Source organism: Mus caroli, chromosome 7 (assembly GCF_900094665.2).
Source record: "Mus caroli chromosome 7, CAROLI_EIJ_v1.1, whole genome shotgun sequence".
NCBI classification, from domain to species: Eukaryota; Metazoa; Chordata; class Mammalia; order Rodentia; family Muridae; genus Mus; species Mus caroli.
In genome coordinates, this window is record NC_034576.1 from 71885999 (window position 1) to 71902449 (window position 16451).

The 16451-nt window shown below is 38.2% G+C and overlaps 1 pseudogene; it reads left to right on the plus strand.

The window, feature by feature from the left end:
- The first annotated feature begins 13379 nt into the window (after window positions 1-13379).
- LOC110299169 lies at window positions 13380-14389 on the plus strand (annotated as a pseudogene).
- Window positions 14390-16451: the final 2062 nt, after the last annotated feature.

The window sequence follows — 16451 nt, forward strand, 5'->3', positions numbered from 1 at the left end:
TTTTGTTCTTCAAACGGATAAAAAGAGCTCATTGAAAAATTAGCACAGGAAGGTGGAGAGATGGCTTACTAGTGAAGGGCACATACTATTCTGCCAGAGGACACAAGTTTGGTTCCCATAGCAAAGGTCAGATGGTTCATAACTCCACATCCTAAGGATGGAAAACCTCTGGTTGCTTTGGGCATCTGCACTGACATGTGCCACAGCCAGACACACATACACATCATTTAAAACAATAAAAATCAACCTTTTAAAAGGTTTTATGCATAGGCTTATGAGTAATGTGATTATCTTCTCAAACAATCTCTTTAATGGTTGAGCCTAGACACAGTAATGGAGCCACAGTGTGGTTCATACTTTTCTACTTTCTAAAAGCTGTCTAAAGAGCAAATTAAGGAAGAAACTACAACACACACAGTTACCAAAAAATTGTGTCAAAATCTATTCAGATGTATTGATATTCTCAGTCTGATACTACCAAAAATAAATAAATAAATAAATAAATAAATAAATAAAAATCATCACGTGCCTAGTTCCAGAAATGCTCCATTTCCATTATTGCAGGAAAGGCCATCTAAAAATCACTTGAAGTTGATGATGCATGTTGTTTATTCTCTTCAGAAAAAAAAAAATCCTCTCCAAATAGGGGGAAAGGTTAGAAATGATTTCTTCTGCATTGATCAATTTATCTGAGTTGTCTTTCGACAGATTGTATTAATGGAACTTCATTTTCTTTTATTCAGTTGACGGCCAATTTTTTGTTGTCTCTTAAAAAGATCAATGAACATGTCTCGCCATCTTTTCACAAAACAAGAAGATTTTCCCCTTAAACTTTAAGAAAAGACTTTATTATTTTGTTGTAATAGATTTTTGTCCCCCTCTTGCTTTCAACACCTGGCACTGAGTTTTCTAATGCCTGCATATTCTTTTATATCTCTTTGTAGTTTGGACTTCAATACCTTGAATTTTGCAATTTTTTTTCTTTTTGTCCTGATGATTCTGGGAGCCACAGATGTGTCCGGAGACAGAAGCTTTTCCAGTCTCTGAGCTATATAGGGCAGAGGACTAAGGGTGCTCATGATTATAATAAATAAACACAATCAAAACAAGTACCCTCTGCAAGAGTCAGTTTTGTTTGGGAAATAATGTACTACAGCTTTCACATTCTTTTTTAAATGAAAGCTTGAAGCATTCCTCAAGATTAAGTAGGAATGGCTGGTGCATTTCCCTTCCAAGAAGGATCAGGAAAGCAGTGGCCCTCATTTGATCTTGGTTGACATTCAGAGGATTTCTTGGAATAGAATGGCTCCTTTTCGGGAGATGTAGTATTTGCGCTTTATCTGTATGCCTTGTGTTTTTATTATAATGAAAAACATGACCAGGAAATAGATGGAAAAAAATCCATCTACCCACTTTTCTTTTCCATGTGTGTGTAATTCTTGATTCTTTCTCTCAGTCTTTCCATTATTCCCATAGTTCTCTGAGACTAGCACAGGCAAAATGAATATTGTTAGGGATAGTCCCTCCTATAGAGCTGGTTCATTCATACAGCATAGCAAAGTTTTTCTCTGATATCCACTAGCAATGGAAACAATGAGATATATAGTAATGTCTCTTATCCACTCCCAGCAACAAAAGCAAACTGCAACAGGCAAATTTTGGCCCATACAATACATGTAGTAAGTACACTAATGTCTTTTAAAATATGTATTAATTATGTATACATGTGTGATATGTGCACATGTGGGGTATATATAGTTGCTCATAGAGTTCAGAAGAAGTCATTGGATTCCCTACAGCTGATGTTACAGGAGATTCCGACCTACTTGACGTGGGTGCTGGGAACTGAATTTGGGCCCTCTGTAAGAGCAGTGAATATGATATCTTAAATGCTAACATTGAGCCCCCTCTCCAGCTCCAACAACTATGCCTTTTTTGTTTGTTTTTGCTTTTTTAAAAATAAGTTCTCTCTGTATAACACTGACTCTCCTGGAACTTACTAGGGAGACCTCAAGTTCACAGAGCGTTGCTTGGCTTTGCCCCCCTGAGTTCTAGGATGAAAGGAGTAAACCACCATTCCTAGCTAATAGTATATGTCCTGAATACATATTGTCACTTATTTCTTTATTACAGACTCTGGATATTCTTAAAATATATTACAGGAGACAGAAAAAAAGAAAATAAGCTATATTTATGTATCAATGTCTGCACAGTATCCTGAGAGCCAAGCAATGCTAAATTCTGATAACTTGAATTACCTTCTACTCCTAAATCACTTACTATTAGAGAAGAGATTATCCAAGACTAGCTTAGTATTAATCTCAAATCCTGAGAATTCTTTGGTATGTAGATGAGACATAAAGGGACTTCTGGACCTTTAGGGTTAGTATACGAAGGCAGCAGGGTGAGCTGTTATGTCCTTTGTCTTAGAAATTGCCATTACTGTCATCTATGTCCAGATATTTTTTAGCATTCCTTGCTTTCTCAACCCACACTTACAACCAGTAACTGAGTCTTGCAGATCCTCTGCCCTTACTGTTGCTTTAGCATTACTTTATTTCTTTGGCCTTGCATACAAGTGTAGTTCCTAGCTAGGTTTTTGTCAGCTTGACACAAAGCTAGAGTTACTGTTATCTGGGAAGAAGAACCTCAATTGAAATGTCTCCATCCAGATTGCCTGAAGCCTACTCCGTAAGGCATTTCCTTGATTAAAAATCTCTGTATGCCTGTGTAGCTCAGGGGATCGGTGTCACCCTGTATATGTGACACTTAGGTGTAAAAGAAGCAGACTAAGCAAACAATAAGGAACAAACCAGTAAGCGAGGATTTCTTCATGATGCCTGCTTCAGTACCAGCCTCCAGGTGCTTGTCTGTTTGAGTTCCTGCCCTGACTTCTCTCTGTAATGGACTGCTATCTGTAAGTGTAAAGTGAAACAAACCAAATCTTTCCCAAGATGTTTTTGGTTATGGTGTTTTATCACACTAATAGAAACTAGGACACATGGGGAAATAAACGTGTATCATATATTCATTTTATTCATATCATAAATGATACAAGTACAAGCCTGTATCTTTTCCCACCTGGATGACTGGGTCAGCCTCCCAACTTGTCTCATTTCCTCCAACATGGCCCTTGAAATGAACCTCCACACTGCCAAAACAAACTTCCTGTACTGCAGTTATGGTCATTGCACTGCACTCCTGGAGCTACCCGAGAGCCCTCCCCCAGTTCAGGACAGAGCTCACATCACTAACTTAGTTCTAGCTCACATTCCCCATCTACTCTCCTCCATAAAAACAGAGAAACGCTTCTTTACCTTCCTGTAACCTGATATTTTATTCCTTTGGAATTTCTCTTCTTTTACTTACACAAAACTTTTTTATTGAACAATTTTAACCCAATGTTGATAGTCATAAGTAATGTCTTTTGTTACTTTTCTTTTTTTTAATCTCTTACAATGAAAAGCTTTCTACTTGGTTCTTTCTATTATCTCTGCTCCTCTTTCTCCCTCTTTTCCTCCCTTCTTCCTTCCCTCTTCTCTCTTCTGTGGTGCATGTGGGTATATGGATAGATGCTAATGATTAATGCTGTTGTCTTCATTTTTTTGTTCTATACCATACTTTCTGAGAAAAGATCTCTCACTTGGAGATCAACAGAAGCCCCCAGCATACTGCTCACTCCACCACTGAAAACTGCCAGTAAAGGCATATGCTATTAACCATCATTTTTGCGGGGGAGTCCGGAGATCTAAACTCATGTCCATTTGCTTGTACAGAACCTTACCCACTGAGGCATTGCTTCTGAAAGTATTCCTGCAAAATGCTGAAAATGGTGTGAAGATTAAAAGACAATACGTGTCAGAGAATTCTAGAGCACCTAACATTAACAGGTCTCACAACGAAGAATTCACTATATGCAAGCTCCATAGAAACGTAGAGTATTACTAGATATGAGGTAGGAATGATGAAGAAATTTCAAGAGCTTGGTTTTGATGACTGCAATGGATGAATATGCAAGTGTGTAATCTATAGTCCAGGCCATCAGTAGGCCATGAGCATCCCACAAACTATAAGCAAGAAAGATCAGGATCCAGAGCTCCCATCCAAGTGCTTCCTTACATTAATTTAGTAAAACTGATACTCCAGATACCCTCATATGTTTAAAAATCATCATGTGGCTAGAAGATACTGTTTCTCCTTCTGTTAATGAGTATTCTGTAATGAATAAAGTAATTTGGTTCACACTAGTTCAACATTGGTTTCCAAAAATTTCATCCCATAGGGGGTTTGTGAAGGGGAAACTGTGAAGATATATAACATTTGAAATGTAAATAAATAAAATAACCAATAATTTTTAAAAAAATATACCAATGATAATTAATGATTCATAAGTTATGTAAGTTTACACATAAGATAAAGAGTTAATAAACTACATTATATGTTTGCTATATATAAATTATGTGCATTTGAAAGATGGAAGACTTCACTGACCTGTTGGTATATTATTACTAAGATAAAAAAGAGATTATCCTACTTCTGCCAACTCCACCAAAGTATTTAAACTTTTCCTTACATCAAGATAAGCGATGCAAACAGGTAAACAGTAAAGTAACCAAATAAAAGGCAGAGGATGGAAAGATCTCAAATATATATATGTATAGGTTTAAGTATAGGTATAGATATGTGTAAGTATACATGTACATGTTTGTGTAATCATATATATATATATATATATATATATGTGTGTGTGTATTTATATACACATATATATTTATATATATATATATATCATACTTCCTATGTATGTAATAAAAGTGAGTTTTAGTTTTTGTCTATTAAGAATCTACTTAATAAAGGTGCTTAGAAAGACTATCCACACATACTAAAAAGGTTTGTGCCTCTTAGCTTAAATGGATGCTTGTCAGTTTTATATATGGGTCAATAAAATATTAGAACTTAGTTACTATTTTATGGGAAAAATTTAGAATAGGCTTTTAAATTTGTAACTATGAACATATTACTCTACAAAAATAACAATTATGACAGAAAAATGCACAAATCATTAACAGATACAAGGGTGGGTATTAAAAGTCAGATGCAGATGGTGTGGATTCACCCTCTGTGTTCTGTGAAACAAGATCTTCTACATTAAGGAAGTCTTTTACAACTATTCATCTTCATCCTCAAGCAACAGCTTAAGGAAAGACAGAAATGGGTCCAACTAAATTCTTTAAAGTTGCATATTTCTTGTAGTGTGTCCACACCATTTCGAGGCTTCCTGCTTAAAAATGATCACAGAGAGCCAAAGCAATATGAAGTAGAAAAACATTATAATCATGGTGATAAACATGATACTGGTGATAAACAGACATGCACACTAAAGGAGCAAACTGAAGGACCTGGAGGGAAATCACACAGGAGTGCCACCTATGTATTGATATATGTTCTGAAGACATGCTAGAAAAAAATTCCTTTCAAAAAATGGTGTGGGCAAAACTGTATGTCCATATTCAGAAGAATGAAATTAGTTCCATGCCTTTCATCCTGTGTGCATGTGCATGCACAAGTGTGCACATGCACGTGTGTGCACACACAGAATTCAAAGTGGATCAAAGACCTTATTTTAAAATTTGAATCATGGCAATGATTCATTGCTTTTTTGAATTCATAATAGCTAGGAAATTTGATCAACTCAGCTGGCTATCAGCTGACAAAAGGATAATGAAAACACTGTGTAAGGTCACCGAGGCTCAAAAGAACCCGTCATTTCTTTTTCACAAAACTGTAAGTTTAGGGGCAATCCTAGGCAACATCACTAATTTACTTCCTTGGCTTGACAAGACGATTCCAGAGATCACTTAAAAATCTTGAAAACTTCAAAGCCAAGCAATATGAAGCAGAGAAAAATTGCAGAATGCATACTACTTTGTGTCAAAATTTATAATGTCCTGTTACGTAGACATACAGAGAAACCATAGAGTTAAGAAATAATTATGCAAGCACGTGCATAATGAGTTTGACAAGGCTGCCATAGCAACAGGTTTAGAAGAAATAATGCTCTTAATACATGATTTTTAGAACCTTCGATATCCATAAGCAAATGATATAATTCTATCCATCTAAAAATCAGTTCATGTAAGCGCAGGCACTTACTTACCAAGGTTACCTGATATGGCCAATGAGAAATGAAAATGAGGCACAGGTTTGAGGGGCCACAGTTAGGCTGGGGCTATGCCAAATTTACTGGAAGCAATCATACATGTAATTTTTTATGTTTATCAGAAAGAGCATATAATGGGATTCCTAGTGTTTACAATTGAAGATGACAGGATACAACAACATTTGCAAGCTACAGGAGTTCACAATGTCTAAGACCAATTGTCAAATTTCTAAGTGCTTCTTTGACTTCTGAGGGAACATACAGAGAAATGGGAAGTAGCTTGAATGCTTCAGTGCCTAAGCCAGTGGCAGAGAAGTTTTTAGGAGCTGAATGATTCAGAGTGCCCCAGGAGCTACAGGCTCTATCCAGAAAAATCTGATGCAAAACTCTCAAGGCAGCTTGGCCAGGCCATCTCCACAATTCCCTGCAAATTGAAAAAGGTCATATACTTAAATACACAATCACAATGAAATTCTAAAAGAAAGTAGATTATATGTAGGGCTTTGAGGTAGGCAAAGATCACCTAGAACAACAAAAGCATAATTCATGAAAAGCAAATGGATCAATTGGACTTTGTTAGAATATAAAGATTCTGTTTCTCTAAATATTCTAAATGAATTTGAAAAGATGAGCTGCAAACTGGAAGAAACTGGTTACACATAATGCTGTTCAGAAGGGGCCTGCATCCAGAATATATATGAAATGCTTAAAAATCAAACAGAGGAAAATGTAACACTATTATGGAACATCTTCACAGATAGCTTACCAAATTTTATCAGGTAAGAGGCACATAAAAAGTATCACAGACTCAATCTTCAGAAATTAAATCCTCTACAATGTACATCTTCAAAACCTTTATAATATATGAAATATAAAGGTAACTGGTCAAAGTCTTGGACAGATTGTAAGAATATTTTTTCTTTTTTCTTTAATTAGGTATTTTCTTCATTTACATCTCCAGTGCTATCCCAAAAGTCCCCCACGCACTCCCCTACCCACGCACTCCCACTTCTTGGCGCTGGCGTTCCCCTATACTGAGGCATATAAAGTTTGCAAGACCAATGGGCCTCTCTTTCCACTGTTCGCCAACTAGGCCATCTTCTGATGTATATGTAGCTAGAGACAGGAGCTCTGGGGGATAATAGTTAGTTCATATTGTTGTTCCACCTATAGGGTTGCAGTTCCCTTTAGCTCCTTGGGTACTTTCTCTAGCTCCTCCACTGGGGGCCCTGTGATCCATCCAATAGCTAACTGTGAGCATCCACTTCTGTGTTTGCTAGGCCCTGGCATAGCCTTACAAGAGACAGCTATATCAGGGTCCTTTCAGCAAAATCTTGCTAGTGTATGCAATGGTGTCAGCGTTTGGAGGCTGATTATGGGATGGATCTCCGGGTATGGCAGTCTTTAGATGGTCCATCCTTTCATCACAGCTCCAAACTTTGTCTCTGTAACTCCTTTCATGGGTGTTTTGTTCCCAATTCTAAGAAGGGGCAAAGTGTCCACACTTTGGTCTTTGTTCTTTAGTTTCATGAGTTTCACAAATTGTATCTTATATCTTGGGTATTCTAAGTATCTGGGCTAATATCCACTTATCAGTGAGTACATATCATGTGAGTTCTTTTGTGATTGNGTTACCTCACTCAGGATGATGCCCTCCAGGNCCATCNATTTGCCTAGGAATTTCATAAATTCATTCTTTTTAATAGCTGAGTAGTACTCCATTGTGTAAATGTACCACATTTTCTGTATCCATTCCTCTTTTGAGGGGCATCTGGGTTGTTTCCAGCTTCTGGCTATTATAAATAAGGCTGCTATTAACATAGTGGAGCATGTGTCCTTTTTATCAGTTGGAACATCTTCTGGATATATGCCCAGGAGAGGTATTGCGGGATCCTTTGGTAATACTATGTCCAATTTTCTGAGGAACCACCAGACTGATTTCCAGAGTGGTTGTACAAGCTTGCAAGACAATTATAATGTCCATTTTTTTGCTTTGGGGAACATAATGTAGGATAGAGGTTTGTAAAATGCATTGGCACTGAAAAATAAACCAAAACATACACTGACCATATGATTGCCATAGGACACAAATGTTATTCACTTGGATAGAACCTTTACGACATGACAGCAGAAATGCATTCATAAACGTGTACGTGGATGCTTAGACAATTGTAAACTATCAGGTAAATGGATAAACAAGTCATCAATCAGTAATACAACAAAAAGAATTTCACAATGCATGCAGCAAAAGGAAAATGAACTACAAACACTTCCAAGGCATACATGAATAGCTAAATATTTTTCCCGAATGGAAGGAGTTAGGTGAATTAGTAATTATCTCGCAATTTTTAAATTTAGTATGTTTAGATATATGCATATATAAACATATACAGCGATATACTTTCAATCTGACATACAACAGCTAGTTGTATGTCAAGGGTTACTTGAATAAATTATTTTATTTAACACACTTCAGGGCTTTTAACCACAATTTTCTGTATGTAAGTTTTCCCTTTGTTTGTATTGATATTTGTGTGTAGGTTCTCATTCCATGAGAAATGCCATCAGCTGTCTTCTTAGAATTTATTTTGAAGCAGGGGCTCAAGAACTGTTTGAGGCTGGCATTGAGTTAATTCTATAGGTTACAGAGTGGATGAATTTGTGATCCTCCTGTCATAGTTTTCTAAGTAGCTGAGATCACATGCCTGTATCATCATGCCCACCTTTATAAGTCTATTAGTTGATGAAAGTAATCAATTTACAGATGCCAGATCTTTGGTTTCTTTGGTAAGGCTGACTGGAAAGGGCAGTAGGGAACCTTCTCAGAGCAGAATGTCCTGGATCTTGCTCTGGACTGTGGTTTGTAAATAAAAATTCTCACAAGGTGCTATACTAGTCAGCCTCTTCCTCTTATAACAAGTTCCTGAGTTGAGACATAGAGTTGATGTGGTTTGCATTATAGGATGCTTCATAGCGAAAGAACAGAGTGGAGAAGAGCAGTTCAGCTGTCAGAGAGATGACAAAAGAAAGAGATGAAGGGACTGGCACTCTCATGTCTCTTTCAAAAACACACATGAAAAGGCCAAGACACTGCCATTGGGCTCCATGCTTAAAAGTTCTCTTCATGGCCTGAGATTACCATGTTGGTGACTGAAACAGGTCACATGGCCTTTGGGAATCATCGGATATAGGAATAAAGATCGGATGAGTTGATTTATAGAGACATTGCAGAAAACACAACACTGAAATGCAGAAAGCAGAGCTATACTAACGTTTCTAAGAAACTGTTTCCCAGTTGCTTTTTAGTCCCCTGGGGATATTGATGCAATTAGTGTTCTAGAGACTCTGAGGGTTTGGAAGTAAAGGGATTGGCCTAACTCTACTTTAAACCAGTTTTTTTCAAGACTTATTGGACCCTGAAATTTATTTATTTTCATTTAACACATTTAAGTAGTCAGTGAAACAAGTGTATCAACGGGATTTACTTTATGAAATGCCAAACAAGCCAATTAAAATGCATCATGTAGAGTCTGTGGAGGGTGAGAGAGCTTAATTGTTTCTGTCAGAACTTACACTTCCTATAAAGGGCAAAAATTGGGTTGAAATCACAGGGCTGTCTGGCTCAGTGGTTATTGTTCTTTTCTTCCATCTTTGCTCACCTGTTAGAGTCTTAGTTTTCCCATCGGGAGAATGAGGTGATAAATGAGATTAAATCTTCTCCATCAGTGGTTTTGGACACCTTAATGCCCTAGAACTGTTAAGTGAGAATTCTGATAACCTGAAGGCAGTGTACTGTTCTGTCTAATAATTTCATTTAGGAAACAGCCATATTTAGTAAAAGATGCTTCACAAACTTGGCCTCTGTTGGCATTCATTGCCCATGTCATGTGTCAGCAGCTCTTACTCTGCTTCAAGTTCATGTTAACAGGTTTGGCACACAATGCTTGAGTGTGTCTTCCTCATTTAGTGTCATATGTCACTGATATTTTAAAAGTGCTATTTTAATGTGAATATTTTATATATTTATCATTAAAACAGGTATAATTTACCATGATGTTTGCCAGGTGATCACAATATTAACTAATATTTACAAACGATTTTTTTGGGGCATGTAATCATATCTTTGGTAAAGACTTTTGCATCTTCCTTTCATATTTAAATTCCTCTTTTACCTCCTTCACTTGTAAGTTGGTGGGGAGTGGACATCCTGACTTTTAGTGGGGATTCTGGAGCTCTTCTATTTATGATGGTGCAGACTGTGTGCTTCCTGACAGAGGATACTAGGAATCACCAGAGTTACCCAGCTACATGTAAACCCTGGAAGTTACATGAATAACTGGACTGGCAAGGTCCATGACTGCCCATTGGTGCAATCATGCCAAAAACATGGGTGTCACCAACTACTTCATAATAGGACTTAAGTCCTATTCCTCAAGATGAAACATTGCTAGGCTAACAACCTATGGATAGATATGCTATAGTCTCCAATCACAATCCCTACTATTATTTTTTGTTGAATGGACATAGTATTCAACTGCTAATGACTTCTCTTTAAATCCATAGATTAATGCCCATAGATGAATGCTTTTCTCAACTATCATCAGAGAAACGTTAATTTTTAGTTGATGTTAATTAACATCAAGATTCACAACTGACAAAGGAGCAGATACTAGGAAATGTTGGAATGCTTAGCCGTAAGTGGAACTCTACATTGCAGCCCTCCTCCCAAGGCTCTTTGAACTCTGTGGAAATGTGTAAGATGCCAGAAGCGGCAAATTATCATAATGAAAAAATTGCCTTCTTGACACAGCCAGGCAGCTTTGCATATGAACTTACAATGGTTTTAACAGCATGCACAAGACCTGGGTAAGCTGAAAGCAGACCAAATCCCTGCATGAAGAAAAGAGCTGGATATAAAGTCTCACTGCTGCTGAGGAATTCTTGCGGCTTGAGAACATCTCAGTTTTCTCTAAAAGCGTTCCTCCTGATAACTGAAAACGCTACAGTCGAAGGCCACAATTCTAAGAATACATGGCCAGCACAAATTAGACTTGTTAGTTATTTTTTAAGGAACACATAGTTGTGTGTATAAGTGTGATGGTTTGTATATCCTTGGGCCAGGGAGTGGCACCATCTGAAGGTGTGGCCTTGTTGGAATAGGTGTGACCAGTTTGGAATGGGTGTGTCACTGTGGGTGTGGGTATAAGATCCTTACCCTAGTTGCCTGGAAGTCAGTCTTCCACTAGCACCCTTTGAATGAACACATAGAACTCTCAGCTCCTCCTGTGCCATGCCTGCCTGGATACTGCCATGCTCCCACCTTGATGATAATGGACTGAACCTTTGAACCTGTAAGCCAGCTCCAATTTAATATTGTTTTTTATAAGACTTGCCTTGGTCATGGTGTCTGTTCACAGCAGTAGAACCCTAACTAAGACAATAAGTAAACGACGGGAGGTCTAGGAACAGTTGGAAGAAGGGTCAGTACAAGGAGTAATATAACCAAACTCCTTATGTGAACTTCTCTAAGAACTAATAATTTTTTGTTATTTAATTAAAAATCTAAGAGAAAATATACATAGTTATTCATTGAAAGAATAATGTTTAGGATCTTCTACTGAGTACCTAAACTTTGATTTTTAAAAAAAATTATTTAATCTTTTTTTTTTTTTATACTCCAGATTTTATCCCCTTCCAGTCCTCCTCTGATTGTTCCAGATCCCATCCCTTCTCTTTCCTCATCTCCATGAGGATGTTCGCACACCCTAACCCCAGTCCACCAGGTGTCTCCACTCCCTGGGAACTCCAGTCTCTTGAAGGTTAGGTATATTCTCTCTGACTGAACCCATCCCTGGCAGTCCTCTGCTGTATATGTGTTGGGGGCCTCATATCAGCTGGTGTATGCTGCCTGGTTGGTCCAGTGTCTGAGAGATCTCAGGGTTCCAGGTTAATTGAAAATGCTAGTCTTCCTATAGGGACGCCTTCCTCCTCAGCTTCTTCCAGTTTTTCCCTAATTCAACCACAGGAGTCAGAAACTTCTGTCCATCCAGAATGTATCAGAGATGTTGGAGGTGAAAGACTCTCAGGACTCAAATGGAGGGACCTTAGATGAAGTGTAGAGCCCACCTCCAGCAGAAAGACAGAGCATCAAGTGAGAGAGCAGTTGCCATCCCATAGTCAAAAACTATTGTCTCACTTTTCAGTGAGTTGTTCCTCACTGAAAGAACTGCAATGACAAAAATGGAGAAGAGCCTGAGGATAAGGAGGCCCAGTGACAGACCCAAAGTGGGATCCAGCTCAAGGGGAGGCTCCAAGGCTGACACTAGTTAACGAGGCTAAGGCGTGCTCACAAAAAGCAACCTATCATGACTGCCCTCCAAAAGACCCAACAAGCAGCCAAAAGAGTCAGATGAAGATATCTACATATAAACTTTGAATTGTTAAGGACTGTACTGACTGGTTTTGTGTCAACTTGTCACAAGCTGGAGTTATCACAGAGAAAGGAATTTCAGGTGAGGAAATGCCTCCATGAGATTCAGCTGTAAGGCATTTTCTCAATTAGTGATCAAGTGGAGAGGGCCCCTTGTGGGTGGTGCCATCTCTAGGCTGGTAGTCTTGGGTTCTATAAGAAAGCAAGCTGAGCAAGCCAGGGAAAGCAAGCCAATAAGAAACATCCCTCCATGGCCTCTGCATCAGCTCCTGCTTTCTGACTTCCTTTAATGATGAATAGCAATGTAGAAATGTAAGCTGAATAAACCCTTTCCTCCCCAACTTGCTTCTTGGTCATGATGCTTGTGCAGGAATAGAAACCCTGACTGAGACAAGAAGCGACTATTTAAATCAGATTTGTCTGTCTCTTGAGTCTCTGTTATGTCTGTGACTTCAATTCTGTTCTCACTCAAGTCCTTTATTATTTTTAAAGGTACACATGGGTCAGGGATCTCTCTGTAACATAATGCTTGACTTTGTTTTTGTCTTACAAACTAAAACAGGACTCACCCATGCTACCTTTTAAAAGTTTTGTAATTAAGATTGTAAAATGAATTGCTTATCATTACACGTTCCATATGTCAGATTGGTAATTTATTTCCAAATGCCTCTTTAAGGAAAATGAAGAGTATCATCAAGTGTATTACAGAACTGTAATAAAAACTTCTCTTCCCTGTTCTATAGACAGCCACAACTTCTTGTGTAGTGCCAGCCTCATCCAGTAGACAAGATGTTGAAAGTCGGTGTGAACGGAATCGGCCATATTGGGCTCCTGGTTACCAGGGCTGCGTTCAGCTCTGTACTTGGAAAAGTGGAGATTGTTGACATCAACGACCCCTTCATTGACCTCAACTACATGGTCTACATGTTCCAGTATGACTCTACCCATGGTAAGTTCCATAGCACAGTCAAGGCTGAGAATGGGAAGCTTGTCATCAATGGGAAGCCCATCACCATCTTCAAGGAGTGAGATCCCCGCTAATATCAAATGGGGTGAGGCTGGCGCTGAGTATGTTGTGGAGTCTCCATGTGGTGTTTTCACCCCCATGGAGAAGGCCAGGGGGCCCACTTGAAGGGTGGGGCCAAAAGGATCATCATCTCTGCCCCTTCTGCTGATGCTCCCATGTTTGTGATGGGTATGAACTACAAGAAATATGACAACTCACTCAAGATTTTCAGCAATGCATCCTGCACCACCAACTGCTTAACCCCCACTTCTGGTCAAGGTCATCCATGACAACTTTGGCATCATGGAAGGGCTCATGACCATGGACCATGCTATTACTGCCACTCAGAAGACTGTGGAAGGCCCCTCTGGAAAGCTGTGGTGTGATGGCTGTAGGGCTGCCCAGAACATCATCCCTGCATCCATTGGTGCTACCAAGGCTGTGGGCAAGGTCATCCCAGAGCTGAAAGGGAAGCTCACTGGCCTGGCCTTCTGTGTTCCTACCACCAATGTATCCATTGACATGCCACCTGGAGAAACCTGCCAAGTATGGTGAGATCAAGAAGGTGGTGAAGTAGGCATCTGAGGGCCCACTAAAGGACATTCTGGGTTTCACTGAGGACCAGATTGTCTCCTTAGACTTCAACAGCAACTCCCACTCTTCCACCTTTGATGCTGGGGCTGTCATTGCTTTCAATAACAACTCTGTAAAGCTCATTTCCTGGTATGACAATGAACACAGCTACAGCAACAGGTTCCTGGACCTCATGGCCTACATGGCCTCTAAGGAGTAAGAGACCTTGAACCACTCATCCTTGGAAGAACACTGAGAGCAAGAGAGAGGCCCTCAGTTGCTGAGGAGTCCCTGTCCCAACTTGGCCCCCAACACTGAGCATCTCCCTCACAATATCCATCCCAGAACCCCATAATAACAGGAGGGGCCTAGGGAGCCCTTCCTACTCTCTTGAATACTATCAATAAAGTTTGCTGCTTACAACAACAACAACAACAACAACAACAACAAGAAATGTAATAAAAGAATGTAAATATAGCCCATGTAAAGTCCAAAGTCATATAGACTTTCCTTTCAACAACATGAAAAAAATACCTTACTGTTGCACTTATTTCTGAATTATCAGGGAATAGAGGTGTGTTCATAATGAAATAATTCATATTGCAAAATCTATTTATAATGACAAAGCAACTTGTGTCATGTATATCAGCTTAAGCATGCAAATAACTAGATGCTATCTATTGAGATTCTCTAAGTAATGCTCTGCAAACACCAACTCTTATACAATTTAGCTAATAATATTTACCAGTCATTTATTTAAAAACAACCTCATGTTTTTGAGTAACTACTATATGTCATATCCTGTGGGAGATGAGTATAGATAGATAAAGTTATGTTTGACTCCTCTCATAGAACATATTAATAATTTAAAGGAAATTAAAAGACAAACATGAAAAGATACAGGATTATTAAACAAAATGACTCAGAAGGAACTAAAATAATGAAGTGGCATTAAATTCAGGCACCCATAATATAATGTGCCACCCTGAATCATCTTGCTTTCACATGCTCATCTCATCTCTCCCAATGCTTCTCTCTCATAGCTATCTACATATGCATTGTTGATCATTTGTGTTAGAAGGATGCCACTTCTTACCCACATTAGCTGACTTTCAGAATGCTCACAACTTGTACATTTTATTGTTTCTAGTACTTTATTTTTACCATATCTTTTTTATTTTCATGACGATGACACACATACACAAAATTATATATACACAGAGCAAGAACAATAGGTAAAAAGTATAGAGATAATAAAGGGAGTTGGGAGAAAATTCTGGGTACCGTCACCAGTTGTCAAGTGCTCTGTTAGAGATATGACCTCTTTCTTTAGTTGGCCAAATCTGAAATATCTTGGTGATCTCATAAATGCCCTTACATTGTTAATATCACGAGCCATTCATCCCTCAAGTCATAAGTTGGACCCTAAACCTCCATTGACTTTGTAATAGAAAGCCTAATAATGATAATTTGTGTACTGAATCACAATTCATTTGTTCACACAAAGCTATTTTCATATGAAGACCCATGCACATAAATGTTTTACTTTATTCAAATATAACTTTCCATATACAACTGCTTTCTTAGTATCTTTCTATTCTCCATTTTACCTTCATCTCCTTCCTTTGCACTCATCCTTTTTTTTTCTTGTTCCTCTCTATCATTTTCTAAGGTATACATGAAAATCAAGTAGCTTACAATTTCAACTGGCCTCCAGATAGCAATAGCACCATAAATATTATGCTGTTCATTCCAGAGCTACATGAAGTCCTGAAATTGTACCATTATGCTAAAACTCAATAAAACTTGAATAAAAGTTGAATTCTACACATTGATAGCTTATTTTTGTCTTAGAGCATTATAGACAATATTTTTATGAATTTCAGATTTTTGTTTAGCATGATCCACAGTATTCAATAAGACTTAGACTTCTCAGGTGGGTAGTCTTAAGTACCAAACATATCTTAATACATATTCTGGATTTCCAGATAGAGTGGATGAACTACTGAGCTGTATTATTTTAAGTAAGCAACTGTTTAAAAGTTATGATTCCTCAGGAGCCTAATGAAAGGCATGAATGATGCATAATAGAATCCAAAACTAAAAGAATGTTTACTGGTGAGGATCAAATAATTCAATCAACATTGATTGCCAATTGGCTAAACAAAAGACTAAAACATAAGCCCACAATATATGAAAAAGAAAATTGATTCATGGCTCCAAAATATCTGCTTCCAGCTTGTTCTATAAGGTGTTACACAGGAAGGAGTGGTCTGGTTGGG